At 46.8% G+C, this 20,583-nt stretch overlaps 1 protein-coding gene across 1 annotated transcript in view; it reads left to right on the top strand.

The window, feature by feature from the left end:
• The first annotated feature begins 7,064 nt into the window (after window positions 1–7,064).
• COL6A3 (collagen type VI alpha 3 chain) overlaps window positions 7,065–20,583 on the top strand; it is a 128,170-nt gene continuing 114,651 nt past the window's right edge. Inside the window, exon 1 of the mRNA XM_063933212.1 lies at window positions 7,065–7,249. The gene's annotated coding sequence lies outside the window, so the exon portion shown is untranslated. The remainder of the gene's footprint in view (window positions 7,250–20,583) is intronic.

Below are 20,583 nucleotides of genomic sequence, written 5' to 3'. Positions count from 1 at the left end.
AAGTGTATAAGAGGCTCTACCTCGCGCAATGTGTATAAGGGGCTACCTGGCACAATGTGTATAAGATGCTTTAACTTTCGCAATGTGTATAAGAGGCTCTACCTGTCGCAATGTGTGTAAGGGGCCCTAACATGGCATAATGTGTATAAGGGATACTACTGTGTGGTGTAATGTGACTGACGGACACTAATGGTGTGGTGTATTGTTAATTGGTACAATTATGTGTCAACAACCCTTCCCCCATGAAGACACGCCCCTTTATTTTTGACGAGCGCCTTTGGCGCACATTGTGCCTGTTTTGAATGGGGAGGGGGCGCCAAAGGAAACGTCCGCCCTGGGCGCCACAAGAACTGCCCTGACTGCACTACAACCATCCATTACTGTATGTATTACCATTACCTACCATCACTGGGCCTAATACAGTAGCAGTTGTAAAACTGCTAAGATCGCAGATGGACGCTTTTCGGCCCCAGTGCACGGGCTTTCACTTTGCGATCGCATCCCGGAATGACATCACCTGCGTTTCCTGCGATAGGGAACATGGCCGCGGTGCACCTGCATACGTAGCCTGGCTGCATGTGCAGGGGGCTTCCACTATTCACCAATTACTGCAATGCGATCTCAATTGAATTGCAATCACATCGCTGGGCTGCTCTTCACATGCTGGGCGGCCATGCCCTGTGCTTTTTTAGCAAAACTGCTACTGAACATGAATGAGGGTCACTGCACGCTAATATTGCACTGCACTGCATCTTATCATTACTGTACACTGCACGCTAACATTGCACTGCACTACATCCTACCATTACTGTACACTGCATGCTGACATTGCACTGCACTACATCCTACCATTACTGTAACATAGTAACATAGTATCTGAGGTTGAAAAAAGACAATTGTCCATCGAGTTCAACCTATTTGTGGTCTCCTATGCATGATGATTTGACTAAAATTTCTGACTGATGCTGCTGTCAGCCGTTGCATTTTATCCCTATTTATAGTAACTATAATGCATGACTATGCACCATACCCCTGGATATCCTTATCCAATAGGAATTTATCTAACCCATTCTTAAAGGCAGTGGCGTAACTACTGCCCCCGCAGTCCTCGCGGTGGCTTGGGGGCGAGGGGCTGCGGGGGCGCCACTGATTTAGTGCAGACTGACATGCGGACGAGCGTCCGCATGTCAGTCTGCGGTCTCCTCTCCCTCCGCTGCTGTTAGGAGGGACACGGAGGGCACAGTGCGCGCCTCTCCTGTGTCCCTCCTGGGTCTCCGGCGGCCGCGGGTCTAATAAAGGAAGTGCCGTTCGTGAGCACTTCCTTTATTACAGTGACCCGCGGCCGCCGGAGACCCAGGATGGACACAGGAGAGGCGCGCACTGTGCCCTCCGTGTCCCTCCTAACAGCAGGGGAGCGGCGGCGGAGGAAGGGGGGAACGACGCACTGAGGGGGCATATCTGGCACTGGGGGGGATATATGGCACTGGGGACATATGTGGGAAGGGGGGGGGAGAATATCTGGCACTGGGGACATATATGGCACTGGGGGGAATATCTGGCACTGGGGGGGGGGATATATGGCACTGGGGGGAATATCTGGCACTGGGGGCATATTTGGCACAGGGGGGGGGATAATATCTGGCACTGGGGACATATATGGCACTGGGGGGAATATCTGGCACTGGGGGCATATATGGCACTGGGGGGGAATATCTGGCACTGGGGGCATATATGGCACTGGGGGGGGAATATCTGGCACTGGGGGCATATATGGCACTGGGGGGGGATATCTGGCACTGGGGGCATATGTGGCACTGTGGGGGAATATCTGGCACTGAGGGCATATGTGGCACTGGGGGGGTATATGTGTACCTGGCACATGGGGGGGGGGCTATATTTGGCACTGGGGGCATGTGAGTACCTGGCACCGTGGGGGAATATCTGGCACTGGGAGCACAGCCCTAGCTACAAGGACTACCTCCTAGCAACGAGCATGACACCCAGTGCATGAAACCCCTGGCAACGAGCATGACACCCAGTGCATGAAACACCTGGCAACGAGCATGACACCCAGTGCATGAAACCCCTGGCAACGAGCATGACACCCCGAGCATGAAAACCCCTGGCACTGTGCATGGAACCAAGAGCATGAAACACCTGGCAACGAGCATGACACCCAGTGCATGAAACCCCTGACAACGAGCAGGTAATTGAAAAGTAATTAGAAGCCTTACTGTAGGACTTAATGTGTAATGGGCATTACGGTGTGTGGCATAATGTATCACGGACATTGCGATGTGTGTCATAATGTGTCACAGGCATTACGGTGTATGGTATACTATATCGCGGGCATTGTGATATGTGGTATAATGTCTCAGGGTCATTGCAGTGTGTGGCATAATGTATCACGGACATTGCGGTGTGTGTCATAATGTGTCAGGCATTAAGGTGTGTAGTATACTATATCACGGGCATTGTGGTATGTGGTATAATGTCTCAGGGTCATTGCAGTGTGGCATAATATATAACGGGCATTGCGGTGTGTGGCATAGGGTATAACGGGCATTGCGATATGTGTCACAGGCATTACGGTGTATGGTATACTATATCACGGGCATTGTGGTATAATGTCTCAAGGTCATTGCAGTGTGTGGCATAATGTGTCACAGGCATTGTATGTGCTATAATGTATCGGGCATTGCAGTGTGTGGTATAATGTCTCAAGGTCATTGCAGTGTGTGGCATAATGTGTCACAGGCATTGTATGTGCTAAAATGTATCGGGCATTGCAGTGTGTGGTATAATGTGTCACGGACATTGCAGTGTGTGTCATAATGTGTCACAGACATTGTATGTGCTATAATGTATCAGGGGCATCGCAGTGTGTAGCATAATGTATAACGGGCATTGTGATTCCTGTCATAATGTGTCACAGGCATTATGGTGTGTGGCATAATGTGTCGGGGGCATTATGGTGTGTGCATACTGTGTCATGTGCATTATTGTGTGTGGCATAACGACTAAGGGCCATTGCAGTATGTGGCATAATGTATACTGGGCATTACTATAAGGAGGAAAAATGACAAATAATGTAAGGGGCATGAATCAGGATTATTTTTCTTTCCTGTGGTGGCCAACGTCTGGGCGTGCAGGTTGCAAAACTGGGGTATAAGGTAGTCTTTTCCTGCAATGCCACGCCCATTCCAATGAAGCCACGCCCATTCCAGTGAAGCCACACACCCTCTTTTGCTGCGCGCGCGCATATTTAGCCCTTTATTGCTCCCAATTATGGGGGGGGGGGGCGCCGAAGAATTTTTTGGCTTGGGGGAGATAAATTTCTAGTTACGCCACTGCTTAAAGGTGTTGACAGATTCCGCCATTACAACTCCCTCGGGCAGGGAATTCCAAACACGTATTGTCCTTACCGTGAAAAAGCCTTTACGCCGTATTGTGCGGAATCTCCTCTCCTCTAACCTGAGCGAGTGTCCACGAGTCCTCTGTGTTGATCTAACCAAAAACAGGTCCCGCGCAAGCTCTGTGTATTGTCCCCTTATATATTTGTAGATGTTGATCATATCCCCTCTTAGTCTCCTCTTTTCCAATGTAAACATGCCTAGTCTTTCAAGCCTTTCCTTGTATTCCATCGTCTCCATGCCCTTAATTAGTTTGGTCGCCCTCCTCTGTACCTTTTCAAGCTCCAGGATATCCTTTTTGTAGTACGGTGCCCAGAATTGTACACAGTATTCAAGGTGTGGCCTCACTAGTGATTTATATAACGGGAGTATAATACTCTCGTCCCTAGCATCAATACCCCGTTTTATGCATGCTAATATCTTATTAGCCTTCTTTGCTGCAGTCCTACTTTGGGTACTACTGCTTAGCTTGCTATCTATGAGGACACCTAAGTCCTTTTCCAGTACAGAATCCCCTAATTTTACCCCATTTAGTAGGTAGGTGTAATTTTTGTTCTTGTTACCACAGTGCATTGCCTTACACTTGTCTGTGTTGAAGCGCATTCTCCATTTGGCTGCCCATGCTTCTAATTTAACTAAGTCGTTCTGAAGAGACTCGGCATCCTCCTCTGTATTTATAGCCTTACACAATTTGGTATCATCTGCAAAAATTTACACCATGCTCTCTAGACCTTCTGTTAGGTCGTTAATGAAAATATTGAACAATAGCGGTCCTAATACTGAGCCTTGCGGCACACCACTTAGCACTTCAGTCCAAGTTGAAAAAGATCCATTAACCACAACGCGCTGCTTCCTATTATCTAACCAGTTTTTGACCCAAGTGCATATTGTGTTTCCTAGCCCTGTTTCTTGTAGCTTGTAGATAAGTCTCATGTGTGGTACAGTATCGAACGCTTTGGCAAAGTCTAAAAAGATTACATCCACGTCTTTACCCTGATCTAGGTTTGCGCTTACTGTTTCATAAAAGCCAAGTAAGTTGGTTTGACAGGATCTGTCCTTCATAAACCCATGTTGATTCCTTTTAATGACCTTATTGGTTTCAAGGAACTTCTGAATACTATCTCTTAGAATACCTTCCAATACTTTCCTCACTATAGATGTAAAGGGGGGTACTCACGGAGCGATCGCTGCTTAAAATCTAAGCAATCTGACTAGATTGCTTAGATTTTAAGCACGATCGCTCCGTGTGTAGCCCCCTCAGCGATAGCGATGCGCAGCCCCGCGCATCGCTATCGCTGCTGCTAGATTGGCCTGCATGCAGGCCAATCTAGCGGGTCGCTCACTTCACCCGCTGGGTGAAGTGAGCGGCCCCCCGTCTCCCCCCGCGCGCTCAGCACAGATCGCGCTGTGCTCAGCGCCGGGAGAGATGTGTGCTGAGCGGTTCGCTCAGCACACATCTCTCTGCCATCGGCCAGTGAGTACTGGCCTTTAGACTAACTGGTCTATAATTACCTGGTTCAGCTTTACTTCCCTTTTTGAATATAGGCACTACTTCCGCTATACGCCAGTCTTTGGGAACCATACCTGATATAACTGAATCCTCAAAGATCAAAGATAGCGGTTTTGCCAGTTCAGAGTGAAGCTCCATTAGAACCCTTGGAATACCATCGGGCCCTGGTGATTTATTAATCTTTAAATGTTTTAATCGGTCACAGACTACTTCCTCGCTTAAATAAGTACCTATCAGTGTGATATTCTCATTATTGAGATTGTGTGTCAGTACCTGAATTGGGTCCTCTCTAGTGAATACTGTTGAAAAAAACTAATTTAGTGTGTCCGCTATGTCATGCTAACTGCATGCTAACATTGCATTGCACTACATCCTGCCATTACTGCACACTGCATGCTAACATTGCATTGCACTACATCCTGCCATTACTGCACACTGCATGCTAACATTGCACTGCATTACATCCTACCATTACTGCACGCTAACATTGCACTGCACCATGGCTCCTATTCAGTAACGGATGCCAATGTCCGAAAAATCGCGGACGGAGTGTTTTCCGGACTTCTGTGCATGCGCTGCATCTGCGCAGCGAACGCACAAACTAGCAAATTGAGATCGCCTCCTCATATTTGACAGAAACAGTCCCTTTGCACCCTCCACCCCCACCCCACCCCATCAGCCCGCCTCCTTGCAAGCTCTGACCTGGTACCTAAAGATTTATAAATTAAAACAAAAATATGAATTTTCGCTTTGCTTTTTTGGGACGATATGATCACATCACAACTTCATGAAAACTGCGGAACGTGATAAATATGCCCCTAGCCGATCTGGCTGTCTCATTGGAATTATGGGAATATTAACTGTTATTCAAAATCCACTGACAAATGTGGTGGGGGGAAAAAGTACTGAGATTTGTGTTTAATCTGGAGGCCTGGAAGAACACGCCTTGTTCCTATCCGTTCAGCAGCAGTGACACAGTGATGAAGAGACAGATCAATCCCATCCATGTATCTTCTGGTCCTTCCTTCTCAGACACAACCTGACGTTTATAAACCTCTGGAATTATTATCCAGTATATAATTGATATCCGTCAGCAGCAAGTCTGTATAATGGGTTTAGTAAAGATATACAGTATGGAAGTCTCTGAAATTCCCATAAATTCACATATTGGGGCAGATGTATTATGCTTTGAAAAGAGAAAAAGCAGTGATAAGTGCAAGGTGATAACGCACCAGCCAGTCAGCTCCTGTCATTTTTCAAATCCGTAATGATTTACCTGGGGGTAAATTTACTAAGATGGGAGTTCTATTTCAGATGGGATGTTGCCCATAGCAACCAATCAGATTCTACTTCTCATTTATCTAGCACCTTCTAGAAGATAATATCTGGAATCTGATTGGTTGCTATGGGCAACATCCCATCTTAAATAGAACTCCCATCTTAGTAAATTTACACCCTGGTGCGTTATCACCTTGCACTTATCACTGCTTTATTACTTCTTTATCCCTTCTCCAGGTTATGTTCTTTTGCATGACTTTCTCTAAGGTCTTGTAAAACGTGCCAAGTACTGTAGCAGTGTAGCACTGCTTCCTTTACAGACTGCTGGATAGAACACAGGGGAGAGAGGGGGATAGGTGCATGCAGGGCAGTCACCTATAATACAGCCGCAGCTCATTTCCACAGTGTCCAGTGCAGTCCATGTAGCATTCCAGTGCGCTGTGACCTGGGAAATGTAAGATGTGTTGTTTGCTGTTTGTGTTGCCACAGGCTTTTGTGTGTTGTACAGTTATTTGGTTCATCTACAGCCCGCCTGATTGTGGCTTCACACAGCATATTCTCCATGTCTGTGTGGTTGGTTTCCACCCTCCTCCTACACTGCAGTATATGTACAGAATATTAGACAATCCTGCACAGACCACCTGGGTGTCGCTACGCTGACGAAGGCTGGGGATTTGGAGGTGGTTATGATGCAGAAGTTCCAAAGTGGTTTGAGGGTTAAGCGTAAAGCAGTGACTTCAGACTGTGATAGGAGCCAGATGGGAGCAGTTTGGAAAGGGGGGCCAGTTTGGAAGGGAGAAAGGGGGCAGGTTCAGAGGGGGAGGGAAGGGTAGTTTGAGTAGCTTTCTCACTTGGGCAGGGTTTGTGGGGGGACTGGATTTCCCTCTTTCAGTCCTCATTCTGTGCGGCTGGACCCCTCACTACTCTCTTCCCCATCACCCGTAGGAGACCACTGACCCGCAGAACATCAGAGGAGTCCTGGGAGCGGAACATGACTGGCACACACTTGTGAAGCTGACAAGTTACCTTCTGTTTCTTCAGCTCAGGGGTACGCATGGAGGGGCACTGCCAATTTGGATGATAAGTCTTTAGTGAGATAATACTTCTTGGTAAAGGAACAATAGCTGACAATGGCTTTGTAAATTGCTGGTGAATGTACTGCAGATAGCTATGGGATATTAGCAGCAGCTTATCAGAGATACAGTAGTGAGTTACACCGCTAGCTAGTGCTACTGTATGTAGCCAGGGTCTGGGTTATTACTATAGGAGCTGCAGGATATACCTAGTACTACTGTAACTGTGGGATCTAAATGCTGTTACACAGTGGCATGATAGTAAGGTGGTCAGTACTGCAGCACATGAATGCAACACATGATGCTGACTATTGATGATGCTTGTCACTGCCAGTGTGTATACGAATATGTGAATGAATGAGTGCATGAATTTATAGATGAATGTGTATGAATGTGCGTGACGGTATATATGAATGTGTGTATAATGCTGAGGCAAGGTGAGAACCGGGAACTCTGTAACTAGTGACCCTTATAGCTGGTGACAGCTGACCTATGGCAGAGGGGCTCTGGGGTGGGTTCTGCAGCCAGTTGTGTGTACAGTGGGTTCTGCCGCTTCTCATTGTGATGTAGGTGTTTCAGGTGACTCCTATATTTGCTGGAGATAAGACCTGATAAGAATGGCTCTATATTCCCTCCATGTGGTACTATGGGGGACATGTACTAAGCAGTGATAAAACCGGAGAAGTTGCCCATGGCAACCAATCAGCTGCTCTGTATACTTTTATAGTATGCAAATTATAAATGTTACGTCAATGCTGATTGGTTGCCATGGGTAACTTCTCCACTGGCTCACTTCTCCACTTTTATCACTGCTTAGTACATGTCCCCCTATATCTGTGCAGTGGTATATGTCGGCTTGCTCATGTACCTGATTGCTGTATATGCTGCATGCGGTCACTGCTCACTAGTCTTGTGCTGCTTCTAGGAATCACCATGCTCATTGTGTGCTGCCCTGCCCTGATCACTATGATGGTGCACTTTGGGTTGTCGGGTTGGCATCTGTTATGTGCTGTGCATCCTGTGTTTTACGTCAATCCGTCTGATGCTGTGCTTTATCTGTTATTGTGTGGTCTTGTTGTTCGCTGTCATATTAGTCTTTGTAATATACAGTATGTGGTCATGTCAGTGCTGCTTTGCTGTATTCTCAGGCTCTGACTTACGTCCAAGGTCTTTCTGTCTATACATTCCTGCATCACATCATACACCCGGGTGACAGGCAGGCAGTGTTTGGTTCTCCGTCAGCTCTGCAGCTACAAGCCCCAACATCCTTGGCTTAGAAAGATACTTGCAGAGGATGCTGGGGCATGTAGTTCCACAGCAGCCGGAGAGTCACAACTGCCTACCTTTAGTCCAGATGGTCATTGCCAACAAAGCATCTGTTAAGAAATGTGGATGCTTTGCCTTAAATAGAGATGCTATGCACTGTTACACATTAATAGATACAGTATGTCCACATGGGATCACAGCACTTAGGTCGACACTCATTAGGTTGACCACTATCGATCGACATGCATTAAATCGACATGGAAAAAGGTCGACATGAGTTTTTCACACACAAAATGTAATTTTTTTTAACTTTTTCGTACTTTACAATCCACGTGGACTACGATTGGGCATAGTAACTTTGCCCGAAGCATGCGAGGGGACATGGTGCACTAATTGGAGTTCCCGGTCACTTTTCGAAGGAAGCGACACCACATTTAAAAAAAACCCTCAAGTCGACCTTTTTCCATGTTAACCCAATGATAGTGTCGACCTATTTCATGTGTCGACCTAGTCACTGTTGACCAACAGTGGTCGACCTAATGACTGTTGACCTAGTTACTGTCGATCCTATGATCCACACCCATCCACATATAAGATAATCTGTCCCTTCAATAATAAATAAATAACTAAATAAATAATCAATGTTTAACTCAGTGGTTTCCAAACTTTTTTGAATCACGGAGCCCTAGAATATCAGAATTTTTATTCACGGCACCCCTAGGCCAAAAATTTCTTGTTGAGAATTTAGAAAGAAATATTACATTAAGTAGATTGCGTTGTGTCATCCTTAGGGTCAGTTGTGTGATGGGGACAAGATTTACTTCTGTTTGGCCACATATTTTATGACTGGCCGCCACCAGCACTGGTTTTGCCTATTATATTGACCATGAATAATTTGAATTGGTCCTGGACCACCAACCCAGGGCACCCCTGCAAGTGTCCCGAGGCACCCCAGGGAGGCACGGCACACAGTTTGGTAACCTCTGGTTTAACTAGCAGAGAGATCCCTGGTGTACACAGCAGATGCTGATCACAACGTGTCTTCCCCCTATGAGTTGCCTGGACCCCAGCAGCTGCACAGTGTCTGCTTGGACTGGAATAAATGTAGTGTGAAACAAGATGACAGGACCAGTGCAGTGTTTATACGCTCTGCTCTTATCCATGAACAGAAACTGGTCGCTGTTTGGTTTTAGGATCATCCAGAGGACTTGTCTGACACGGAACAGTTGATCGCTGTTTAATTAAATTAGCAAGCTTTCTATTCACTCCTCACCCCCACCCCTATTTCCCCAAGGGTATGGGACTCAGGGTGGATGGTGTCTAGGTTGATAGACATTAGGTCGACGCCTATTGGTCGACAGTGAGTAGGTCGACACCAGTAATAGGTCGACGCGGCCATTAGGTCGACTTTACCAAGGTCAACATGGAAAAAGGTTGACATGAGTTTTTGATGTTTTTTTTGGTGACGTTTTCTTCGTAAAGTGACCGGGAACCCCAGTTAGTGCACCGCGTCCTCTCACCATGCTTCACTCGCCATTCTTCGGGCAAAATTACCGTTCCCAAACGTAGTCCATGTGGATCGTTAAGGGCGGGATGTACTAAAGAAAAAATGTGGTAAAACCCCCGTTTTCGGGGGTTTTACTGCATTTTCAAATGTACTATCACCCGACCGCCGCGTTTTCGCAGATGAGGGTATCGCCATTTCTGGATGGCGATACCCTATAGAATCCTATGGGCTTCTTTTCGCTGGCCGCCACAACCCGCCGCAGATGCCGACCCTCGCCGCAGATGCCCACCCCCCTCCCCCTCGGCATACCTTCCTCCAGGAAGCCTGGAGCCGGAAGGTAATCTCCTCCTCCCCCTAGCAACCCAGCCGGAGGTCCTTCCGGATGCAGGGCGGAGGAGGAGGCGCCGGGGACAGCCTGCTGCCTGCTTCCCAGCAGGGCAGCAGGTGAAGATCCCGGGGAGGTGACGCACACCACCTCACAGGTATCGCGGGGGGCCTCCGTCACCGCATTGCAATATTGATCGCATACGTTAGTACATATACGGTCAACATCGCTGCGATGCGCGGCGAGGGACGGCGATGTATCTTAATACAAAGTATGAAAAAGTTCAAAAAAGAAAAAAATGTGAAAAACCCATGTCGACCTTTTTCCATGTCGACCCTGTTCAGGACGACATAATGGTTGTGTCGACCTATTTCTGGCGTCGACCTAGTCACTGTCGACCAATAGGTGTCGACCTAAGTGCTGTCGACCTAGAGTCCGGATACCTTTCCCCATACGTTACATAGTAGGATCACGTGCAAGGGTGTGACTTTACTGTTCTGCTGTCTGTGATGGCTAGGTATATGGCACACCTTCTGATCCTTCACATATTACTACACATTGTATGATACAGAATATTATATATAATATAAAAAGTCATTTAGATATTATACAATAATAATATATATATATATATATATATATATATATATCTTTCCATATAGTGTAGTATTTTCCACAGAAAATATATTGTCCTTCGTTACTGCCAACCAGTAAGGTAGGAAAATGAATGTAGACTTTGCAGTAGGAAAGTATGCATTTATTAATCCTTACACGGTGCTGCCCACCACACAGACTGCTGCATGAGTCAGCTACCTCTGCTGTCACATTACTGACACATCAGCCATTGATTATGGACAGTAGATGGCTTTGTGGGTAGGGTGGTCCCAGACAAGCCCAGTAACACAGGGAAGTCATGTTTTCCTAGCGACAGGGTCAGAATGTTCTCATTATTCATTTCTGTTCACTCCCCAGTGAGAAATCATAGTGTCCCAGTAAAACCAGTATGGGAAACAAAACGTATCCACAGTCCTTCAAAGGTTTCAGTGGTGGCACCACTACTTCAGGTGTCCGGCTGCCCCGCCTTTTCCAAAGCTATGTTTAGAACATTTATAGAATATTGAGAAACTTGAAAACTTTGCAAGTTATATTAATATAATATACAAGTTATATATATATATATATATATCAGAGGATGCAATATGCATCCTCTGACATATTCTCCTCGGATTCGGGCACCAGAAGTACCAGATGTTTTATTGACAGAGTGCCGGACATTCAATATCAAGATATATATATATATATATATATATATGGGATGCGGTTATGTGACCGGCGGTCAAGAGACAAAGTTGTTTTAACAAAGTTGTTATAGACTGATCTTAGGTGTCAGTTGTTTTCTAACGGTTGGTAAGGAAATAACCGCCTTCCACATTGGCATCACCAGCTAGGATTATGTACGGTCAGTTCCCTCTGCCAAGGAGATCACACCCATGTTGGTAGCATCACAGTCATCACCATGTGAGTGGCTAATAGACTACAGTACAACTTACATTATATATATATATATATATATATATATATAGAGAGAGAGAGAGAGAGAGAAATATCGGGACCTTTGTCCCCACATGGGACCGAAACGTTGATACCCCTATGCTGATTTCCTGATGTTACTAATAAAAAAGGCTTATGAAGACTGGTGAGTGCTCCCGATATTTCTCTCTATATTTGAATGGACTGGTCCAGGTGACACATGTCTATATGGATGCTACCCCAGCAGATGATACACAAGGCTAGAGTGTGGACTGCACAAGAATATATATATATAAATATATATATATATTATATCTGCCGCATGTGGGAATATTACCGAACGGTTTTTCAGGGGCTACAAAAATAGATACTTTGTAATCAAACAGTTTACTAAATGTCTCTGAAGATATTTTGAGCAGACAAATAATTAACTTAGTACATACTTAAGAAACGCTTTAATTACAGGCAGCACGGATGGTGTAATGGTTAGCATTACTGCCTCACAGCACTCATGGGTCATGGGTTTGATTCCCACCATGGCTCTAACTGTGTGGAGTTTGTATATTCTCTCCGTGCTCGCAGGGGTTTTACTGCATATTTCCCTTAGTACATCCCGTCCTTTATCTTTATTTGCCTTTTTTTTTAGTCTACATTCATGGAAGCAGAGTCAGTGCAGCAAAGTAACTGAGCTAGGAAATAGCCGTTATATTTGTTATAGTTCTAAAATTCCACCTTCCGTTTTGACTTCACCAGTTAGGCCTGTATGCGGCCAAGTCTCTCTGCCACTCACCATGTGAGTGGCTTACAGACTATGGAACAAGATAATTATATTACCATCCCTGCTCATTGGCACACCTTGGGGCTGCGTCTGATTAGGATGCAAAGAGGCTGTTATTGAGTGATGCAGCAGAAGCCAAATTTACTACCTTAGCCATAGGGCTGATGCCAAGATCCGGGCAGCTTCAAGTAAAGAAGCCGCTCCGCTCACAGCCGCAACTGTCATGACTAGTATCCAGGATCCACCTTAAATGGCTCAAGATAGCACAGAACTCTAGTTACATACTCACAACACTCCTACGACACACGAGACAGAACAGTCCAGTGCAAATGTATTGTCACCACCCAGTTCCCGCCCTATAACACCCATTTCACACAAAGAGCCTATTCATTATCACTTAGGGGTCCATTACACATGCAGAAACAATAGGGGCACAATATAGGGCTGACTAATATTCAGCAAACTCTGAAAACTGAACGTTTCTGGCATTTGCTTGCATAAATCCACGCCATCTTAAGATGGAGCTGATTCCCAGCGTCCCACTCCTTCATATGGGAAGGAGGTCTGGGGTTGCGTAGAGGGATCCAAGCGGATCTCTCCTCCTCCTCTGCGGTGAGTGACCTGTGGACATACACATGCGCACTGGGAGGATCCGGCATCGGTTAGTGTAACTGATCACGGGTACAGCTGCTTTCAAAAAGCCGCTCTCCCCACACTGGAGCAATGCTGCACTGCTCTGGTAATTAAGGGGCAGATTTATTAAGCTCGGTGAAGTGATAAAGTGGAAGGTGATAAAGGACCAGCCAATCAGCTTCTATCTGTCATTTTTCAAACCCAGCCTGTGACATGGTAGTTAGGATCTGATTGGCTGGTCCTTTATCACCTTCCACTTTATCACTTCACCGAGCTTAATAAATCTGCCCCTAAGTGTCCATCGCTTTCTGTGTCGGTGAAAAGATTTGTCCAGACTGAGAATCAGCTCTTATGTCACAGTCTTTCAAATTCCAAACTCTATAACTAAATGAGGGTGTGTAGGACCACAGCCGCGTGACGTGTCTCCCTGAATTGCAATATGATTTGGCTGTATATAGCATATAAGAAGTTATGAACTTTCCTATAACTGTTGACACTTGTCTCATCCGTCATGGTTTGTCACTTTGGGCCTAATTCAGTAAGGATTGCAAATTCTGCTAATTAGCAGAATTTGCAATCCTTTGGATCACATGCTGGGGACCACCCATCGCTGGGCAAGGCCGCCCAGCTTGTTGAAAGCCTCCCAGCCCCCTCCCGTTCAACAAGCAGAAATTGCGAATGCATCGCAATCTCTGCTTGTTAACAGAAACTGAGGATGGCCATGTACTCGATCACGGCGGCTGCGCGGGACGTCTCGCAGCCGCCGTGATCACGCCACCAACACGCCCCCATTCATGCCGCACCACCCCCGCAACGCTCCATCTCCGCCCTGGAAATGGAGCATTGCCCCGCCCTGTGACCGCCTCTGCCGCAATTTGCGATCCAACCTGAATTAGCTCCTTTATTCTGAAAAATGTATTCAACTTTAATGACTTGATTTTACAATAATTGTAGCTGAGAGTTTTGCAGCTGTTTAGTGTTAGAACATTAGTGTTAGAAGAACATGACCTGACCTTAGGTCCAAGTGCGAGTCTGTTTAATCCGCCAATTATTTATGACCAAGCATTGGTCCAAACAATTATCCTACTATAGCCCCACAAAATCTTTTGGGAATTTTTCAGACCATCTATAGATAACCATGTAAACCCAAAATACTGATGATTACACTAGCATGCATTTGTGCCCAGGTGGGGCGCTGTGACAATTTTTGTTTTTGCGCTACCTACACCTTGGCACCCTGGGAAGCTGCCTTGGTTCTAATTTTAGTGCTGGCCTTGAATTATTGACTGAAATAATCACAATAAGTGACTGTCGAACGCTGTTGGGGCTTCCATGGCAAAGACTTGCACCAGGAATAGTAATTAACTGACTGCAGCTAAGGTCAGTCAGTAGTGTTCCCCATCTGCACAGTTTCACATTCAAACCAGTATGGGTATAATCAATCCTTCCTACTCACCAGGGCTACCCTTGGTAACCACAATACAGATATATGCACCAGAGATTTTGGCGAGCTGCCCATAGCCAGATTTCTAGGATGGGGGGGGGGGGCGCACTCTGTCAGGGTCCCCACCCCCCTTCCCAGCTGGAGCACACTGACATCACTAGCTCTCCCTCTTGTGCAGCAGCAGAGCCAGGCAGGCAGAATGCAAGCAGGACAGTGCAGGCAGAGACACAGAGGTGTCAGGTGTCATGAGTTAACAGATGGAGCTTTGGTCACCAGTTTTAACATACAGACTGTTGGTTCTCATTGGCAGTGCCAATCCTCACCAAAATCTCTAGTGCATATACAGTATATATGTATACAGCTCTGTGTGAATTATTAATTCCAAGTTGATCGCAGCAGGAATTTTGTTAGCAGTTGGGCAAAACCATGTGCACTGCAGGGGAGGCAGATTCAACATGTGCAGATAGAGTTAGATTTGGATGTGGTGAGTTCAATCTGCAATCTAATTTGCAGTGTAAAAATAAAGCAGCCAGTGTTTACCCTGCACAGAAACAAAATAACCCACCAAAATCTAACTCTCTCTGCACATGTTATATCTGCCTCCCCTGCAGTGCACATGGTTTTGCCCAACTGCTAACTAAATTCCTGCTGCGATCAACTTGGAATTACCCCCCATGTTCCTGATTCTGATGTTGTCGCTATTTTTGCAATATTTATGCAGTTGAGCAATTATGGGTGGACTGCACATGCGTCTTAGCCGCAATACGCATGCACAATAATTGAGATGCGATTGAATGCGACTACGCTTGCAGTGAGGATTTGTTAGCAAGTGACAGACTTGGGCTGTTTTGTCGGAGGTGGCAGCAAAAATGCAGAATGCGATGGCCGGTTTCAGGGTGTGCATCTGCCTACATCTGCGATCCTGTGAGCAGAAAACATGGCGCCAACATCTGTGGCCATTTTGCACAAATATGGTCGATTATCAAAGGACCACCGCTGATTATTTGTACACAGTTGCTGGGATCTGTGAGGCTGCCAGTGAGTGTCCCAATACATTTCCAGGCAGCTGTGGCATTAGCATATTTTCGCATGATGACTGTGTAACAAAACGTAACTGTGATTGCATTAGCGACCACATTGTGTGCACTATAATCACACACGATGGTTATCATTCCGGCTCTGGCCTTGTTTTACACACAGTACTTTACCACCAATGTGAAAACAAATAATTAGCGATGTGGACCCCAAAACCTTGAATAAGGACAGTGGTACAGTTCAGTGTCTTACTCTGTAATTAGCAGCACACAGTTATTTTTCTCTGAGTTCTTTCAACAAACATCTGGAAAGTTCTTAGTTTTCATGGCATCGATGGAGGTTTCAGTAATGTGTGTGTTCCACATCCGGTACACTCCCCACGTCTTCATATGAAATGGTATGCTCTAAAGCAGGGGTGGGGAACCTTTTTTCTACCGAGGGCCATTTGGATATTTATAAAGTCCTTCGGGGGCCATACAAAAATTCTCAACTTAAAAAATTACCCTGCCCCCCAGTAGGTCTGCCCCTTAGACTGGGTGTGGCCAGTTAAAATGGGACGTGATACACATATGCCCCCAATAGTGCAGTGCCAGATCCACAATTGCCCCCACAGTGCCAGGTATACAAATGCCCCCACAGTGCCAGGTATACAGATGCCCCCACAGTGCCAGGTATACAAATGCCCCTCACAGTGCCAGGTATACAGATGTCCCCACAGTGCCAGGTATACAAATGCCCCTCACAGTGCCAGGTATACAGATGTCCCCACAGTGCCAGATATACAGATGCCCCCCACAGTTACAGGTATACAGATGCCCCCACAGTGCCAGGTATACAAATGCCACTCACAGTGCCAGGTATACAGATGTCCCCACAGTGCCAGGTATACAGATGTCCCCACAGTGCCAAGTATACAGATGTCCCCACAGTGCCAGGTATACAGATGCCCCCACAGTGCCAGGTATACAGATGTCCCCACAGTGCCAGGTATACAGATGCCCCCACAGTGCCAGGTATACAGATGCCCCCACAGTGCCAGGTATACAAATGCCCCTCACAGTGCCAAGTATACAGATGTCCCCACAGTGCCAGGTATACAAATGCCCCCACAGTGCCAGGTATACAGATGCCCCCCCCCCTCCCCGCGCTGCTTACCGCTCCTTTCGGCGTGACCCGGAGGAGAGCGCGGCTATGTTGGGCGGCGACGTGTAGGACTTGAAACCAGCCGCCGGTTCAAGAGCCAATCAGAGCTTGTGGACCGGCAGCCGCGGCTCCTGATTGGCTGCCGGTCCGCGAGCTCTGATTGGCTCATGAACCGGTGGCTGGTTTCAAGTCCTACACGCCGCCGCTCCCACCCGATAGCCGCGCTCTCCTCCCTGTTCTGACAGCTGAAACACGCTGCCGCCGGACTGAGCGGCGGCGTGTCTCACTGAGAGAAGAGGGTGGGCCGGAGCAAACGGCTTCGTGGGCCTTATACGGCCCGCGGGCCGGAGGTTCCCCACCCCTGCTCTAAAGTAAAGATAGCAGTAGTGCAACACCTTTCCGATTAATTACTATCGTTATTATTATTACCGTATTATATGGCGCCATACGGGTTCCGCAGTGCCTAACAATGGGGGTCATTCAGATCTGATCGCTGCTGTGCGTTTTCGCCTGAGTTCAGCGGCTGTGTAGGGTAACGTACAAACTCGGACGTTTTTTTAATGGGGCAATCCATTACGAGGCAAAACCAAGGGTAATTTAGCTGGTGACATCACACGCACTTGTTCGAGACTGCAAGTATTGGTTTCCGGGACCTTTCTGCCTGCCACTTACCACCTGCATACCTCCCAACTGTGCCGAATACAACGGGACAGTCCCACTATACAGTGTCCCGCTGTCCCATTCAGTGTCCCATTAACGACAGATGGCATCTATCAGGTCAGGGAGGGTTAGCCAGGGGCTGCCCAGCTGCTCAGGGAGCGTTGGGAACGCCCCAAAAATGAGGAAAACGGGGGTCACGGTGCTAGGCTCCGGCCGAGATCCCACCTCTCTGCCCAAGGTCCCTCCCACCCCTTCCAAGGCTTCTTTTTAGCAGAGCTGTCCTTTGCAATACTAATCACAGGTGTTAGTACAAATCATACTTGCCTACCCTCCCAGAATGGCTGGGAAACTCCCGAAAATCGTGTGCCCCTCCCGGCCCCCCGGAAAGGTGGGCAAGTCTCCCGTATCGCCGCAACTCCACCGCACCCCACTTCGGCCACCCACTTGCAGAACACAAGTGGACGGTACAAGGGGACCTGATGATGCGATTCCCGCTGAATCGCATCATCGTAGCCCCGCCCACGCTGTGCAGTGCTTGCAATATCGTCTCTCTATAGTGGGGGCGTGGCCACAGTGACATGATTGCAAGCTCCACGTCCCCTGTGCAGCTTCAGCTACATAGCCCCCGCCACGCCCCTATGTGACATCACACCCTCCCTCCCCACCCCATGCTGCGCAGAGCTGGCTGTCCTCTCCTGGAGGGGTCAGCCAGAAGGATGGCAACTCTGGTACAAATGCGATTAGTATCATTGCAATGTTTGGCGGAATAACTTCCGCAGCATTAGTAAATATCTCCCTAAATATTTTAAAATGACGCGGAAGGTCAGTAGAATCTACATAGTGTATTTCATCCCTAGACAGGGTGCGTGTAATGTGCTGAAGCAGATTTCAGTGGAAATAAAATGATAGAAAAGTACAGTTTATTTAATATTCCTCTAGGGATTATAGTAGTTCCTTGGGTTCCTGCTGGAGTGACAAGTGCAGGGAATGCAGCAGCTTTCCATAAATGGAGAGTTTTCAGGGGTAGAGAATTGCTGGCATCAGAGGCAGACATAGTATGCAGTATCCCAGACTCCCTTATAACCCCTTAGTTGCCAAAACTGTATTAAGTAGCAATGCTGGGAGAAAAGGTGATGACCCCACCACTTACTTATCTGAAAGACAGGTATAGTAACGCACGTGAAGAACTGAAAATTCCTGGTGTTACATTACGGTTATCCAGGTTCTCACTGTAATACGGTTATCCATGTTCTCACTGTATTCAATGTGGAACGCAGCTTTCTTGCCGTTGTATAGGTTTTTTTGTCATTATTTGTCATTATTACGCTCACCTTTATTGGTCACAGATGTCACAGATGTAATCCTGAGGCTGCAGGGACCTGGTGCTATGTGTAATATTACACTGACTGGTTCACCTCAGTCTGTTAACATCAATAGCATCTGTTCATCTGTAGTATGTGTAGTTCTCACATCAGCTCAGCAGAGAGCAGTATTGCTGCGATTCCCACTATCTTTCCCTGCCAAGTGTATAACTGCTGAATGAAAGACAAAATATCAGTTTTTCCAAATCTGTTTTAAGAAGAAAGTCATTTCTGTTAATGAAACACTAAAAGAATGGTCTTACTTAACCCAAGGGGTCATTTATCAGTATGGCCTGATACGGGCCCTCCAGACCTTGTTATAACACAAATGATGCAAATTATTTTCTGTTTTGCTCAAATTTGTCATTCATTATAGGCCCTACACACTGGGCGATAATATTCAAAGATATGAACGATCTCGTTCATTAATGAACGAGATACCGTTCATATCTTTGAGTGTGGAGGCACCAGCGATGAACGATGCGCGGCCCCGCGCTCGTTCATCGCTGGTGCCCCGTCGCCTGTGCATGCAGGCCAATATGGACGATCTCATCCATATTTGCCTGCACTTCTATGGAGCCGGGTGACGGGGGGAGTGAAGAAACTTCACGTCACTGCCACACACCCCCGCCGCCGCCGGGTCCCCCGTTGGCCGTATCCGCCGTCGGGCAGCTCGGCGGCGGATCGATCAATGTGTAGGGCCCTTAAGATATGGGGCGGGATGTAATGAAGTCCCAGATCGCCGGAGGTGTGGGATGCAGTTCGATTTTGGAATTTTTTTTAAAGAGGCAGTGATTTACAAGGAATAGTTTTGCCTTGTTAGTGATTGCCCCTTTAAAAAAAAACGTCCAAGACCGTCCGGCATTCTGCACCTGGCTCTGGCGATCTCGGACTCCATTCCATTACACAGAAGTTATCGTGCTAAACTTTTACTGAGGTTTACTTTCATTCCGTAAGGGCCCTACACACCGGTCCATTTCAGCGATATTATTGACCAACGATATTATCGTTGGACGATCTTTTCACCAACTATTTTTGCCTACACACTGGACGATATCTATGACCGATTTGGACGATATGAGAGTGCATACATCTGTATCGTCCAATTTGACTTGCATGTATAAACGAGGATAGATCAACGATGAACGATCGCGGGGCTGCGCAGCCTTCATCGTTGATGCATAAACACTGACCAATATGAATGATTTATCCTTCATTTTTGAATGATATCGTTAATATCTATCATCGTTATCGGCAAGTGTGTAGGGCCCTTAAGTATGTAAGCTCTCACGTTCAGTGCCCTCCTTCTCCTGTTCTTCCCTTGCACTGTCCATGTCACCAGTACTTCTCTCCCAATCCGTTGACTGTATCACTGTATTTGCTTGTCCATACTTTGGTTACAGAGTTCCTGAGTACTGTCTCAATCCCTAACCGTGGCTCATCACAGCTTGCTGCCCCTAGATCCAGCTCAGCTGCCCTATCCTAGCACCTGTTATATCTTCAGGTGCAGATTACCGCAATCATCAATTGTCAATGCGTGTGGTGGTCTTCTCCAATTTTTCCAGCTCCAAAAAGCAATATTATCTGACCTACAGTAGGCACCCAAAAGCTATGACCATTTTTAGTT

This window comes from Pseudophryne corroboree, chromosome 7 (genome assembly GCF_028390025.1).
Source record: "Pseudophryne corroboree isolate aPseCor3 chromosome 7, aPseCor3.hap2, whole genome shotgun sequence".
In the NCBI taxonomy this organism is placed as follows: domain Eukaryota; kingdom Metazoa; phylum Chordata; class Amphibia; order Anura; family Myobatrachidae; genus Pseudophryne; species Pseudophryne corroboree.
This window is presented reverse-complemented; position numbering and strand designations above follow the sequence as displayed.